The sequence below is a fragment of the Hibiscus syriacus genome, unplaced genomic scaffold, assembly GCF_006381635.1.
Source record: "Hibiscus syriacus cultivar Baekdansim isolate YM2019G1 unplaced genomic scaffold, ASM638163v2 tig00117034_pilon, whole genome shotgun sequence".
NCBI classification, from domain to species: domain Eukaryota; kingdom Viridiplantae; phylum Streptophyta; class Magnoliopsida; order Malvales; family Malvaceae; genus Hibiscus; species Hibiscus syriacus.
In genome coordinates, this window is record NW_024063533.1 from 3,162,813 (window position 1) to 3,179,717 (window position 16,905).

Genomic DNA, 16,905 nt, shown 5'->3' on the forward strand with positions numbered 1-16,905 from the left:
CCCCCATGACGTCCTCTGTTCTTAAAATCTCGTTTCTCTAATTGGGCTTTACTTGAAGAGTACTGCAAGACCAACTCCCATATTTTCTTGGGTATTTCGGAGGCCTGCTTCCAGTCGCCGTGGATCGCAATGGGGAGTTGAGTTTGATTCAAATGCATGTCTCGGACCACTTTGTTTTTCACTATCATATATTCTACCTGTTTTCTTTACTTGTATTCTTCCCGACCTTTTCATCGTCAAACTTTGTTTGGGTTTATTTTGAATTTTCTTTCGGACTCAAAAATAGTTTATGCATCCCCTCTTGCAGATAGCAGTGAAGGCAAGATCGTATCTTATCTTTGACTTACTATGGCTATTGATCACAAAGGTAATTCGTCTCATATTCGCCTTCTAATTTCCATTGTTTTATATCTGTTATCTTTAGTCTTCCTTAGCGGTTTATATTTCCTCTGTTTTGTAGGAAGGGCTGTTGTGATTATGGGAGTTAGTGGCGCTGGCAAATCGTAAGCTCCCCCTTTGTTTTTGCTTTGTAATTTCTCATTCATGATTTTTTTATAGGAATTTCTCATTCATGATTGAAAGCTGAATCTAGGAATTATTTTTTCTTTTCAAATGTATGTGGAATAGAAAAGGTTATATGTTGATTTATTCCATTTATCTTCAATGTCATCAAACCATCATCATGCCATAGGTTTCTGTCATGCAGCGATGAATGTTTCAGATAATAAGCTTTTCATTTCCATCGTTTTATGATACATCTTGTTTACTTGTTCGTAACTTTTCATCATCTCTTCACCCAATTTCACAATTTTCTTTCCTACAATTATACCTTTTTACCAACTTAGAAGAGGTATGAATAGAGTGCATTAAAGGGGAAGTAGACATAGACTCTTGTTAATTATTCATGGCTACATTCTTATTCCCAACAGCAGCAAACAACAACAATATAGTAATTGCCAAGCATGAACTTTAATGATACCCTTTTGATATTTTCTAATAGGCATCTCTTGACTACAATAATTAATCATTAGAAGGGGAACAATTGTTTATTTCTATTTTTGATTAAAGCTCAAGAGAATGTATTGTATCAGGTGCAGATCTGGAATGGCATTAATGTTACCCATATTCTATCACCATATTATTTTTGCAAATTGCAATTATGGGGTTTTGAGATTTTAGCAATCATGATCTAAAGTTGTTTGAACAGGATTTGAATTGATCATGTGGAGCTCACAGTTATTATTGATAGAGAATGGCATTACTATGCCATGCGGTAATTTTTGTTTGCTTTGATCAGTCCTTCAACTAGAACTTCTCCAAAAGTTGTTTGAATTTTTCTTGATAGGTCTCTTATTTTCACTTGATTCCCGTATGGCATTTTTGATAATGTTGTAGTTCATTAAATTTAATATATATATATATATATATTATTTTGTGGTTAATTTTAGTGGCATGATTAGGATCTCTCACTCCTATGTCCGAGTAGCATAGATACATTATACAGGTAACAATATGATCACCCTACTCATGCTCGTCTACTTTGTGTGTGTAACTAGCACAAAAGGTGACATGTTGGCCAAAGTTTTGAACTGTAGCTTTCTTGATGCTGATGATTTCCATCCACTGTTGAACAAAGGTAAGTGTAGACATGGCCATTGAGCATGAATCACAGTTTTCTCTTTATATTGAATTTGTTACTAACATTTATCCATTTAAATACACAGAAAAGATGAGGCAAGGTATTTCCCTCTCAAATGAGGATCGAATTCCTTGGCTAGAGATGCTACGGGATGTCCTAAAATAAATTAGAAGCGGAAAAACTGTGATACTTGGGTGTTCTTCACTGCAGAACATTACAGAGAAATTCTAAGATCCCTGATGCAGATTATGTTCTTGGGAGCTATGGTGGTAGGGGCAGTTTGTTTTATTGGATGCCGAGGCCGATGTTCTAGCTGCCAGGCTCGAGAAACGAGCTGCGGAAGGGAAGCATTTCATGCCGGCGGCACTTCTGCAATCACAACTAGAGTTGCTTAACATAGATGAAGGTGAAGAGATATTTAAAGTGGATGCCACCTTAAGCCCTCTGGTGATCGTAAGCAAAATTCAAGCATTTTTGTTCTCTGATTCTGATCAAACCATCGATAAACGTCCACTGGGAATAAGGAATTTTAAAGAAGTTTAGAATTTCTTGAGTTGCAATTGCATCACAGTTCACAGTGTAATACAAATGTAATTTATTTGAAGAATAATTTAGTGAATGCTTCATATTCATACTTTTCTGGGGGGTCGAATGTTATTTTCAGAGCTCAAAGTTGCACCAATGATCCCCTTCGTCTATTACGTTAACTCATCTCGAAATTTCGTTACAAAAGAGTGACGTGTTGTTAGGAAAATGGTAGGAAAACAGGATATTGATAGAATTTAAAAATGAAATAAATTCAGAAAAATCTCATTATTAAGTTAAGAATATTTTACTTACCATAATCCTTCCTTTTTCATGTTACAAATTTTGTAATTTAAAAAAAGAAGTAATATGTGGAATTTTATTGAAGAAAATTTAATATTAAATTAAAATAATTAATAAAATTATACTATTATAAATTTTTTTCCTTCTTTTCACACAATATTGTAGATTTATGTAAAATAAAATAAAAATAAATTTGATATAAAATATTAAATAAAAATCTTATAATTATTTATTTAAATAAAAATTACAACACTCCCTCCCTTTTTTCATCATCTTCTTCAACATTTAAACTTATTTTGAAAACCATCAATTGGAATTTTTATGTTTGAATTTATCACCATCGAACAGTTTGGGATGAATTTGTGCATCGAAAATGTGTTAAATGTCAGTTAAATTAGTTTTACTACTCGACTCTTTGTTTCGTCCTCGATGTAACATCCTCAATATCGGGTAGTAACTAATTTTAAGTTATGAAATTTGATGATTAAGTAGAATAATTGAATAGTTCAAGGATTTATATGAAAAATATGGTGTAGATCAAATTGAAAAGAATGAGGAATAAAGGAGAAAATGATCATTTGGAAGGAAAATAATAAAATTTTGGATGGATTATATTAATCCACGTGGAAGGGAAAAGAAGGAAAAGTTGTTCCAAAGTTCTCTTCCTATTCTTCTTCCTTAATGCGTTTGTGATAAAACCAAAGGTGAGTTTCTGGTTAATTGATTTATGTTAATTTAAAGTTGGGTATGATCATTAGATGATACTAAGCTCAAGGAAAGCTTAAGTTATCTTGAAATCAAAAGATGATGAAGTTAGGAGATTAAAGATAGGAAATCTTGAAATAGAGTTCATAAGTAGAATTGGAAGTTGGATTTGACTTGTCGTTAATCTAGTTAAGACATAAGAATGTTAGAATTGAATTTAGAACATGTTGAAATTTGAGTATGATTCTTGAATTTCATAAAGAGGAGAGGATATTGAGGTTAAAGATGGGATAAATGAATATTAGTGAGGCTAAGTATGTGTATGAAAGTTTGGTTTATAAAAGGGATGAAATATGAAGTATTGAGCTGAAATGAAGTAATTTTCGTACTGAAAATGTGAATTCTGGGCTAGGGGTATTGGTACCCATTCAACAGGTACCGATACTTACAAGTAAATTTTTCATAATACAATTAGGGTATCGATACTAAGGGGGTACTGATACCTACTTTAATAAGCAATGAATTACTTTTCCTTTAGTTTAAGAAATGAAAGATTAGTATGTTATAGTATATTAATATGTATCTATGTATTATTATGTATATAGAACATAATCTTGTTCCGGAACAATCGAAGGATTAGGATCGAGTCAAAGTAAGAAAGGCTAGGTGAGTACTATACTAGATAGAATAGTATGGAGATAAGACTTGTGATAAGTCTATATCTTATAGTTGAATTTATGACTTTACATTCATGTACATGCATATATATATATATATATGTATGTATGTATGTATGTATGTTATAGTGATTATATGTATAATTCATTCATGCTTTAACATGATATTATATGAATGAAGGTCATTATAAAAGAATCGATCCAGGTACGTGAATAATGGAAGTGATCATATTTGCATATGAAGTGATTTATGTGTTTCATGGACAATGATAAAAGAGATAAAAATGAGAATATATTTATAATTAAGCCCATGTTATTTAATATAAGAACTGTAGGTATGATTGACATGCCAAGATCGAGGGATTATCAGTGGTCCTTCGAGACATAGGTAATACCCCCAACCCGTACCCGACCCGGATACGAGTCCGGGTGTCACATTGACTTTTCAAACTTTGACTCTTGACAAAATTCAAAGAAAATTTAAACTTTCATTAAAGTAAAGCAGTTTAGTTACATAATTTGACCCAATAACCAAAATCGATCAGAGCATATTTAACTCAATCAATTAGTACATGCCAACTATATTCAAAATAACAAAAATCATTTAACTCATCTATTTTCTGATCTGAAATCTTGTAAGGGAGATGCTGACCTGTATTGCTCCTCACAGCTTCTATATTCACTTTCTGTAACATGTGTGTGAAACACTCACACGCTAAGTCGATGACTTAGTGAGGCATAAAGAAAACACATCTAATGGAATTCATACCCTAATCATGCATGACTGTTTATGCTATCAAATTATACAACTCATTTACATACATCAACATATATTCATGTATATTATGTAACAGATACCATAACCCCTATCACACATATCATATCATGCAATTCATATCACACATCATATACATATATCACATACATTGTTCTCATATCACAAACCTGTTTATCCTTACTAATTCCCTTGTCATTACTTCAATTCCGTCATATGAGCATATAATGAATATAAACATATTATATATATTTTAATATGCCACAATACATTACTAATTTCTATAATCATATAATACATAAACGCATAGCATCTCATATCACCATGACATATAGCACTTCTACCATGTCACGAGAAATACACATCATTATATCAAATTATGTTCTCTTTTCAAAGCCCATGTACACATGTGAGAACTATAGATATATGAGTCTATAGAGGTTGTGCACTATGCTGTCACCACAGCTTGTATAATTGCACCGAAGTGCCACGTAGAATTGCACCGGAGTGCCGCGTAGAATTGCACCGTAGTGCCATATAATAATGTCCATAAGGACCACATATCATTCCTTAAGGATCATATACATATACTAGGGATCAAGTATGTGTCTCACCAGACTTCACACATGTTCCAAAGAATACATATATGTCCCGAAGGACCACATATCATTCCTTAAGAATCATACATTTGCCAAGGATCAGTATGTGTCTCACCAGACTTCACACATGTTCCAAAGAATACATATGTCCGAAGGACCGCGTAGACCCTCGACTCTTGGTATGCCAACTATACCCTAGCTCTCATGACACATAACATGGGCATTAATATTTGTTAACATACATTCACATATACATAGTCATGTAGTTCTTTCACATAGCTCATCGTCATATAAATCACATATCCCATATACATATAAACACATGGTTCACTTACGCGTAGAACATTTTCATATAATCGCATAGTCATATAATATTTCATAACATATATTTCTCTTTCATATATCTCATATCTCATATCATGTATCATATCTGTGATCATATAATCATGTTACTTATAATCACATAACTTCTACTCATAGGGTTCAACATCATTAAACTTAGTTCACTTTTTCATATTCATACATTTTATACTCTTATATGTCCTATCAATAACCTATAAACTTACTCATTTCTCATATACTATTTAATATAATAGTATATTCTATAATTGTATCATATAAGATTTTACCCAAGTACTCCTTTATAAAGTTTATATTACTGTTCAATTAGTATCATTCTAACCTAGAAATAATTTCCATTATTTTATCATTTTCCCTTTTCACTCAATAAACCATCTATTTATTTAGTTCAATTTCTCATGACTTCCACAATACTTTTAATAAACTTTGTAGCTCTTCACTTTAATACATAAACCATAGTTTCCTTTAATTTATCAATCTTCTCTATATAACTTATGTATCCTTATTTATGCCCTCGAATTTATACTATTCTCTTAGAGTCTCCGAACATTTCTCTATAATCACTTATACCATATCATATGACTTATACTTGATTATCTTTCTCATGTTCATTTCATTTCTTATGACTCTATCATATAACTTATTTCATGTTCTTCCATTATTACATAATAAAGTTTTACATAAATCATATATGATACACAAGCATATCATTATCTTTAGTCATGCATACATACAATCAATGTAATACATATAATCACATATAGTTATAACCAACACATAATCATGTCTATGACTTCATGCATATTACTCTAGGAAATAGACTCATCGCAAGTCTTATTTCCATTAAACTACATGTCACTAGTATGCACTCACCTTGGCCTCACTAGTCAATTCCAATCTCTATGTTTCCCTTGATCGATCTTACTTGCCAAATGTTCCGGAATTGCTTTACGCGCAAAATCTACATAAATGTACATTTTGAGGCAATCATTAGATACCTACACCTTGTAATTGGATACTAGCAACTTAACAAACTTATTAAACCCATATTCACAATTTTCCTTTAGGGGAATCGGTTCCCTCCTGTGAGGGAATCGGTTCCCCTATGAGATTCTGGAATTTCTGGTTCGTTTTAGGGGTATCGATTCCCCTTGAATGGGTACCGATTCCCCTAGCCCAGAAATAATATTTCAACACGAAATTTACTTCATTTCATCTTAAACACTTCATATTTCAACCTCTTTTATATACTAAACTCAAACACAACATACTTAAGCCCATTTGTACTCATTTAACCATCTTAATTCTCAAAATCCTCTCCTCTTAATGAAATTCAATAATTATACTCAAATTCAACATGTTCTAAATTCCTTTCTATCACTCCAAATCTCTTAATTCAACTATTGACAAGTCAAATTCAACTTAAAATTCAACTTCAACTTTATTTCAAGATTTCATTCAAAACTCAAAATCTTTAATCTCTCCTAATTCCACCATCCTTTTTTAAGATGATTTAAGCTTTCCTTAAGCTTAATTATCATCCAATAATCATAACCAAATCCTAAATTCAACTAAATATCAACTAACAAGAGATCTTACCTTTGCTTATGGCTTCACGGTGGAAAAGAAGAGAATGAAGAAGAGAAGTCTGGAACTCTCTCATATTTCCCACGTTTTATAATACTAAAAAAGGGAAGATAAAAATCTTTCCCATGAAAAGACCATTTTGCCCCTTTAGTTCATCCATCTTTGCTATTTAATCCAATATTAAAATTCTTTACTTAAATCCGAGACTTTTAATTTCATTTCTAAATTGAACACAAAGTTTCAAATTTGCAATTTAGTCACTGGCCCTGATTTGGGATATTACACATAGTGGTCCTTCGGGACACAGTGGTTATTCGTAGGGTTTTCAAACTAATTCGGTTAACCGACCAAACCGAATTAGTTTGGTTAATTCTGTCGGCCACCGAATTAGTTTGGTCGGTTAACGGTTAAGAAAATTAGTAGAATTCGGTTAACGGTAAATTCAGTTCGAAATCGGTTAATTAACCGAATTAACTGAAATTAAATTTTAAATTTTAAATATATTATATATAAGATATGAGCTCAGCCCAAACCATTTAAAACTCAATTAATAATTTAAGATCCAATAACTTTTAAACTTAAATCAATATTAATTAATTAAAAATTTTATATAAATTTTTTATCTTATAATTATATATTATTTAAATTAATTGTAAACTATTTTTTAATTAAAAAATATTAAATATATTATATATATATGGGCTCAGCCCAAACCATTTAAAACCCAATTAATAATTTAAGATCCAATAACTTTTAAACCTAAATCATATTATTAATTAAAAAAATTATATAAATTTTTATATTATAATTATATATTATTTAAATTAATTATAAACTTTTTTTAATTAAAAAATATTTAATTTTTATATAAATTAGAAAATGTTAAAATTTTCGGTTAATTCAAAAATTAACCGAAATTTATTCGGTTCGGTTAATATTTTCGAAAAAAGTTCGATTCGATTAACGGTTAAAGAAAAAATATTTGATTAAATCGGTTAATGGTAATTCGTTCGGTGGCCACCGAATTAACCGAATGAACAACCGTAGGTCATTCGGGACAAATATTCAGTGCCCCTAGTGGGAATTTATTCGAGTTGTGGTTACAGCATTTGTGCACAACCTCAGTGTACTCATGTACCTCCTGTTCTCAATAATGTACATGTGCATCCAAATACAAATTAAAAGGAAACTCTTATGAGACATAAACGTTCATTCATGCATATAATATTTATATATGCCATAGTGTGGGTATCTACATGTGCATTGCAATGTCATAATGATTGATTGTAGTACATATTCATGATATTATTGTTATGTGTTCATTATTATGCCTCACTAAGTCTATGACTTAGCGTGTAAGTGATATACACGTAGGTACCAAGAGTCGAGAAGAGCAGAAATAGGAGTGACAAAGATAACATCACTACTAGAAGATCATATTAGAAGTAACTGATACAGTATGTATTTTGTTGTATAGTGTGTGTTGGCATGTAAGAAAAGTGAAGAACATGCACCTTCTGAAGTGCTTGTAGCTGATCAAGATGTGTTCTTTAGGACGTTTGATGCGGTATTGGCACGTTTCCAACCTCCTACCACTTCAACTCCTAGATTGAATATTGCAAAGGAGTTGAAGGGTTTAGGAGCTCCAGATTTTAAAGGTGAAGTCGAAGAAGGTCCTGTTGCTGTGGACCTTTGGCTTAATGGCATGAAAATTATGCTTGGGGGACTTCATTGTTCTGATTCTGACAAGCTGGATGGAGTAGTCTCCTTGATTTGAGGGCAAACGAGAATTTGGTGGACCAACGATACATTGAGAATGTTTGGTGATCAAGTAACTTGGTCCTTGTTCTTAGAGGAATTCAAGCATAAATACATAGAAGATCAGTTAATCCGACAGATGAATCAAGAGTTCATGAATATGAAGCAATGGAATCGCACTGTATATAAATACAAGTTTGAATTCAACAAGTTGAGTCGTTTCGCTGCCGAGCTTATTCCTATAGAGAATGATGCTTGTGAGTGGTTCATAGAAGGCCTACGTCCAAGGTTAAAAGAAATGTTGATTGTGTTGAGATTGTCTTCATTTCAAGAGGTCGTAAATCGTGCCAAATCTCTGGAAAGAGCTCAAAATAAGAGGTTTGGAGATTTCAGAGCTCATACATCGAAAAGAACAGGTGGATCATTGAGTTCTAAACCATCAAAAAGGGGCAGAGATGTTGGTTCTCGACCTCAAGCTATATCAAAATCAGTGGCCTCCTCTGCTAGAGGATTAAATCTGATGAGGGTCAGACAAACTCAGTCAGTGGGATTTAGAGCTGGGAGATCTAACCAAAGCCAAGTCCGACAATACCCACATTGTGGAATGAATCACTCAGAAATATGCATAATGATTTCTAGAGCCTTCTTTAAGTGTGGGGACACCAGGCATTTTGTTCGAGATTATCCCATGATAGCCAGTGAATCTGCACAGCTAGAGAGATCTGTTTCGATAATTCAGAGGGAAAGAGGTAGAGAGGAAGTAGTCAGCCAGAGTCCTCTGCAACAGATATGATCCACTGCTTGAGTGTACAATCTTAAGACCAATGAGGATCGAGATGACCGAAAATATAGCAAGTATTTTTCAATTATATGACAAGATGGTTTTAGTGTTGATTGATCCAGGTTCTACATACTCATACATTAGCAGTAAGTTAGTGAGAAAATTGAATATTCAGTTAGAAGTAGGGATGGCAAACAGGTACAATTTCGTGGATTTCACACCGCACCTGCTCCAATTGGGGCGGGGATGGGTATAATTTTAGTGGGTAGAGGGAGGGTGTGGATTTAGAAAGTGGTACCCGTCGCGGGTAGTGGGCGAGTAATGGGTTTGAGACCTTACCCGCCCCGCATCCGCCCACTCAGCTAAATATCCATTAAAATTTAGACCATTATGAATTTAGGTGTAATTTTAGAGACTAATTTATAAATCCTAATAATGTATAAGATATAACTTGTAATTTAACCAAATATTAGGGATAAGTTTATGCATAATTTTTTTTCTTTCAAACCTCTCGTTACTACGCCGATCTTTCAAACCTCTAGTCTCCACTATCTAGCTTATTCAGGTACGTTTCTTCCCTTTTTACTTGAAATTTAATTTTCGTAAGAGTCATTTCCGTAGTCATTTCGTTTTAAGCTCCTCTGCATTTCGTTTTAAGAGTTTAATTTTATTTGCTCGTACTGATTTTTAATTATTTTTAGATTCATCTCAATGTTTGTTTTAAGCTTAATTTCTTAATGTTCTGCAAATCAGTATCTTGTCACTGCTCACCCACGTTTTAGGCCATCAGAGTCTCAAACCTCCATTTTTAACGCCATTGAATTGAACTAAGTGTTAAGAGATTCAATGTCTTCCTTGTGCTATATTATTTTCCCCTATTCTTGTCCCTAAAATTAAATTTATATTTTTTTTATCTTTTACTAACTGTAGAGTTGGCATTAGAATAATGACATAAAAAATTTATATAGAGTCAAGTAAGCATCTTTTCTATTTTTTGGGATGTGTCAAGTAAGCTTCTTTAGTTCGGTATAGTAATATCATTTGTTTTTTTACTTCTAATCTCTACCGAGAATCCTGTTTTAGGCACCTTCTAAACTATATCTTGAAATAAAACACCAAATTTACTACTTTTCTTACTGTTAACATATAAATAGATGAGTAAATGAATGTTCTACCCACATCTTTCACATTTATTTATGATAAGTAAATGCATTGAAGAGAAATCTTTGTAATGATATGGTTGTCTTCTCGTTTATGGTTAAAAGGCTGCATTTTTTTTGCTCATTTAAAAAGGACCTATGTAGTATTCTCCTTTCTAGAGAGCTGCTATTTTAGGAGGTCTTAAATAATCTTAGTTTGCTTCGACAAAACTTAACTGTTCTAAGCTTTTGTTTTGGTTAAATTTGATGATATTTTCTCATGATTTTGATGGAATAATTTAGCTCAAAGAAGCAGATAGGGAAATATAAATATTTAATGTCATTGAATCATATGTGTGTAATTCAATTGCCCTTTCCTGTTTTACTAAAAAACATAGTTTTCTTTCTTTTCTAATCCAATATAAATTTTCTTGTTGGATAACATAGTTATAATTTCTAAAGAAAACTGAAGATACGAGAAGTTTATTGCCTAACATATTTATTCAAGCGAAATATGGTCTGCAAGCCCCATACTGAGTTGTCACCGATCGTTGGCCTGAGCTTGAAGTACGAAACAATACACACATATATAATGCATCCCCTATTCCCATATTTGGTTGAAATCATCATGCATTTATTGAAGAATCACTGTTGTTGGGTAGTGGGTATGGGGATGGATTTGAGAATGTACCCTCGTGGGCGGATGTGGATTTGAAAATTTTTACCCATCATGGATGGTGGGCGGGTGGTGGATTGAAAAATATTGGTGGGTATGGGATGGGGGAGGTATCCACACCCGACACGACCGTTTGCCATCCCTAGTTAGAAGTTACTAGCAATGAGGTGATAATGACTAATCCATTAGGGCACAGTGCTCGGGTGAATATGGTGTGTCGAGGATGTCAATTGTAGATTGAAAAGAGTAACGTTGAGAAGTCCGGAAGAGGTAGAGGTCATGGTGTTTAGTGAAGGGTAGAATCCATTGGCAAATGTAATCTCACTGATGATGACAAAGAAGTTACTGCTACAGGGATGTCAAGGGTTCATTGCTAATGTGTTGGATGCTAGAGCTAAAGAAAAGGGGATTGAAGAAATTCCAATAGTTAGAGAGTTTCCCGATGTATTTCCTGTAGAGTTACCGGGTTTGCCTCCGGATAGGGAGGTAGAATTTCAGATTGAGATAATGCCAGGAACAACAACCATTGCCATGGCACCGTGCAAAATAGCTCCAAAAGAGTTACAAGAATTAAAGATCCAATTACTAGAACTGCTAGATAAAGGGTTTGTTAGACCAAGTGTTTCACCCTGGGGAGATCCAGTATTGTTTATAAAAAAGAAGGATAGTTCAATACATCTCTACATTGATTATATGTAGCTTAACAAGGTGACCATCAAGAACAAGTATCCCCTCCCTCAAATCAATGATTTGTTCGATCAGTTAAAAGGAGCTTTAGTGTTCTCAAAGATTGATTTATGTTCTGGTTATCATCAATTGAAAGTTCAGGAGAAATATATTCCAAAGACCGCATTTAGAATGAGGTATGACCACTATGAGTTTATCGTGATGCCTTTCGGAGTTACGAATGCACCGGCTGCTTTCATGGATTTGATGAACCGAATATTTCAACCTTATTTGGATTAATTTGTAGTGGTGTTTATCGATGATATTTTGGTGTATTAAAAAATTAATGAATATCATAGTGCACATTTGAGAACATTTTTGCAAATTCTTCGAGACAAGAAGTTGTATGCCAAATTATCAAAATGTGAGTTTTGGTTAAATGAGGTAACATTTCTCGGGCATGTGATTTCTATAGAAGGAATTCGAGTGGATCCTCAAAAGATTAAAGCAATTTTAAAGTGGAAAGTTCCAAAGAATGTGTCAGAAGTTCAGAGTTTTCTGGGGTTAGCCGATTATTACCGAAGGTTCGTTAAAAACTTTTTGATAATAGCATTACCCCTAACTAAGTTATTGAGAAAAGAGATAAAATTTTCTTGGACTCCGGAATGTCATGAAAGGTTTGAAAAGTTAAAGAAGATTTTGATAGAAGCTCGAGTGTTAGTCCAACCTGAATCTGACAAGAACTTTGTAGTGTATAATGATGCATCCCATAATGGATTGGGATGTGAATTAATGCAAGAAGGCAAGGTGGTGGCCTATGCTTCGAGGCAACTAAAACCACATGAGAAGAATTATCCAACGCATGATCTGGAGATGGCTGCAGTGGTGTTCGCTCTTAAGATTTGGCGTCACTACTTGTATGGTGAAAGATGTTATTTATATATAGATCACAAGAGTTTAAAGTACTTGATGACTCAGAAGGAGTTAAATTTAAGACAGAGAATGAGTGGAATTTCTTAAAGATTATGATGTTGTGATTGATTTTCATCCGGGGAAAGCAAATGTGGTAGCGGATGCTTTAAGCCGAAAGATGTTTGTAGCCTTACGAGCTATGGATGCTAGACCATCGTTAAGTGGAAGCGGTGCATTATGTGTAGAGTTAACTATCAAGCCATCATGGCTAGATCGAATTCAGGAATTGCAAAGTAAAGATGAAATGTGTTTGAAGAAGTTGCAACAAGTAAAGAACGAAGAAATAAAAGATTATAAGATCAAGTCTGATGGGAATTTGTATTTTCACGAGATTATTGATTCCGGATAATGATGATAGTAAAGATGTTAACAGAAGCTCACTGTAGTTTATTAACTATGCATCCTGGAGGAAACAAAATGTATATGAACCTCAAAAGCCGATATTGGTGGCCTGGAATGAAGAGAGATTACAAATTTCGTATCTAAATGTTGATTTGTCAGCAAGTCAAAGCTGAGCATCAGTTTCAGTCAGAGTTGTTGCAACCAATGTCTATTCCTCAGTGAAAATGGGAGAATGTAACGATGGATTTTGTAACAGGATTGCCTTTAACTTTTAACAAAAGAGATTCAATCTGGGTGATCGTAGATAGATTGACTAAGTCAGCTCATTTTATTCCGGTACGAGTTGATTTTTCCATGGATAAGTATGACGAGTTGTATATCAGGGACATTATATGTCTACATGGTGTACCTGTTTCCATTATTTCGGATCGAGATCCTAGATTGACTTTACAGTTTTGGAAGTCATTACATAAAGTGTTGGGAACTCGGTTGAACTTCAGTATAACATTTTATCCTCAAACCGATGGACAATCCGAGCTAACAATCCAAATTCTGGAGGATATGTTGAGAGCTTGTGTTATCGAGTTCAAAGGATTGTTGGAGAGGTACTTGCCACTTGCTGAGTTCGCTTACAACAATAGTTATCAATCAAGTATCAAAATGGCTCCACATGAAGCTCTTTATGGAAAAAGATGTCGTACGCCCCTAAATTGGTTCGAGCTTAAAGATAGAGAAATTTTTGGTCCCGAGTTTATTCAAGAAGTTGAAGAAAAGGTGCAAATAATTCAGAATAATCTCAAAGAAGCATTTGATAGACAGAAATCGTATACAGATTTAAAGAGGAAGGAGATAGAATATCAAGTTGGAGACAAAGTGTTTTTAAAAGTATCTTATTGGAAGATGGTTTTGAGGTTTAGATGTAAAGGAAAACTTAGTCCTCGTTTTATCAGACCCTATGAGATCGTGAAAAGAGTGGGACTAGTGGCATATCAATTAGTTTTGCCACCAGAAATGGAGAAAATTCATGATGTCTTTCACGTTTCAATGCTAAGGAAGTATATATCCGATCCCTCTTATATTATAGCCCCAGAAAAAATCGAGGTTCAACCAGACTTGACTTATAAGGAAGAACCGGTTCAAATCTTAGCTCACGAGGTTAAGCAACTAAGGAACAAGACTATTCTATTAGTTAAAGTCTTGTGGAGGAATCACAAGGTAAAGGAAGCAACGTGGGAACGTGAAGACCGCATGAGGAATCAGTACCCCCATCTCTTTGCTTAATAAAAATTCGAGGATGAATTTTCTTAAGGGGCAGATTTGTAACATCCTCAATATCAGGTTACTAACTAAATTGTAAAGTTATGAAATTTGATGATTAAAGTAGAATAATTGAATAGTTCAAGGATTTATATGAAAAATGTGTTGTAGGATCAAATTGAAAAGAATGAGGAATAAAAGGAGAAAATTGTCATTTGGAAGGAAAATAATTAAAATTTTGGATGAGTTTATATTAACATACGTGGAAGAGGAAAGGAAGGAAAAAGTTGTTTCAAAGTTCTCTTCCTCTTCTTCTTCCTTCATGCGTGGGAGATAAAACCAAATGTGAGTTTCTGGTTAATTGATTTCTTGTTAAATTTAAAGTTAGGTTATAATCATTAGATGATAACTAAGCTCAAGGAAAGCTTATTTTAAAATCAAAAGATGATGAAGATAGGAGAGATTAAAGATTAGGAGTTCTTGAATGAAATCTTGAAATAGAGTTCATAAGTAGAATTGGAAGTTGGATTTGACTTGTCATTAATCTAGTTAAGACATAAGAAGTGTTAGAATTGAATTTAGAACATGTTGAAATTTGAGTATGATTCTTGAATTTCATAAAGAGGAGAGGATATTGAGGTTAAAGATGGGATAAATGAATATTAGTGAGGCTAAGTATGTGTATGTAAGTTAGGTTTATAAAAGGGGATGAAATATGAAGTATTGAGTTGAAATGAAGTAATTTTCATACTGAAAATGTGAATTCTGGGCTAGGGGTATCGATACCCATTCAATAGGTACCGATACCTACAAAGTAAAATTTTTCAGAATACAATTAGGGTATCGATACCTAAGGGGGTACTGATACCTACTTTAAATAAGCAATGAAATTAATTTTCCTTTAATTTAAGAAATGAAAGATTAGTATATGTTATTAGTATACTGATATGTATCCATGTATTATTATGTAGTTATAGAGCGTAATCCTGTTCCGGAACAACAGAAGGATTAGGATCGAGTCAAAGTAAGAAAGGCTAAGGTAAGTGTATATACTAGATAGAATTGTATGGAGATAAGACTTGTGATAAATCTATCTTATAGTTGAATTTATGACTTTAATTCATGTATATGCATATATATATATATATATATATATATATATATATATATATATATATGCATTAATGTTATAGTGATTATATGCATAATTCATTCATGCTTTAACATGATATTATATGAATGAAGGCCATTATAAAAGAATCGATCCAGGTACGTGAAATAATGAGAGTGATCACATATTTGCATATGAAGTGATTTATGTGTTTACATGGACAGTGATAAAAGATATATAAAAATGAGAAATGTATTTATAATTAAGCCCATGTTATTTAATATGAGAGCTGTAGGTATGATTGGCATGCCAAGAGTCGAGGGATTATCAGTGGTCCTTCGAGACATAGTGGTCATTCGGGACAAATATTCAGTGCCCGTAGTGAGAATTTATTCGAACTGTGGTAACATCATTCGTGCACAACCTCAGTGTGCTCATGTACTCCTATTCTCAATAATATACATGGGCATCCAAATACAAATTAAAGGAAAACTCTTATGAGACATAAACGTTCATTCATGCATATCATATATATGTCATAGTGTGGTATCTACATGTGTTTTGCAATGTCATAATGGATTGATTGTAGTACATATTCATGATATTATTGTTATGTGTTCATTATTATGTCTCACTAAGTCTATGACTTAGCGTGTAAGCAATATACACGTAGGTACCAAGAGTCGAGAAGAGCAGAAATAAGAGTGGCAAAGACAACATCACTACTAGAATATCATATTATAAGTAACTGATACAATATATATTTTGTTGTATAGTGTGTGTTGGCATGTAAGAAATGTGTTAGTACGAATGCTCTGATAGACTTTTCTAATGTTTTAAATGTGTATATGTAAATGGTAACTTTATAGAGATGAAAGTTAAGTTTTTATAAGTTTTATATAAATTGGACGAAATTATTGTAGCAGGGTATCGATACACTGTAGCAGGGTACCGATACCACTGTAGCATACTAAATTTTTTAACAATGGGTACTATTCACGATACTATTCATAAAAATGTTTTCTTCAAATTT

The 16,905-nt window shown here is 33.2% G+C and overlaps 1 pseudogene; it reads left to right on the plus strand.

Annotated features, from left to right (window-relative positions):
- Nucleotides 1-260: 260 nt before the first annotated feature.
- LOC120196900 lies at nt 261-8,947 on the plus strand (annotated as a pseudogene).
- The last annotated feature ends 7,958 nt before the right edge of the window (nt 8,948-16,905 follow it).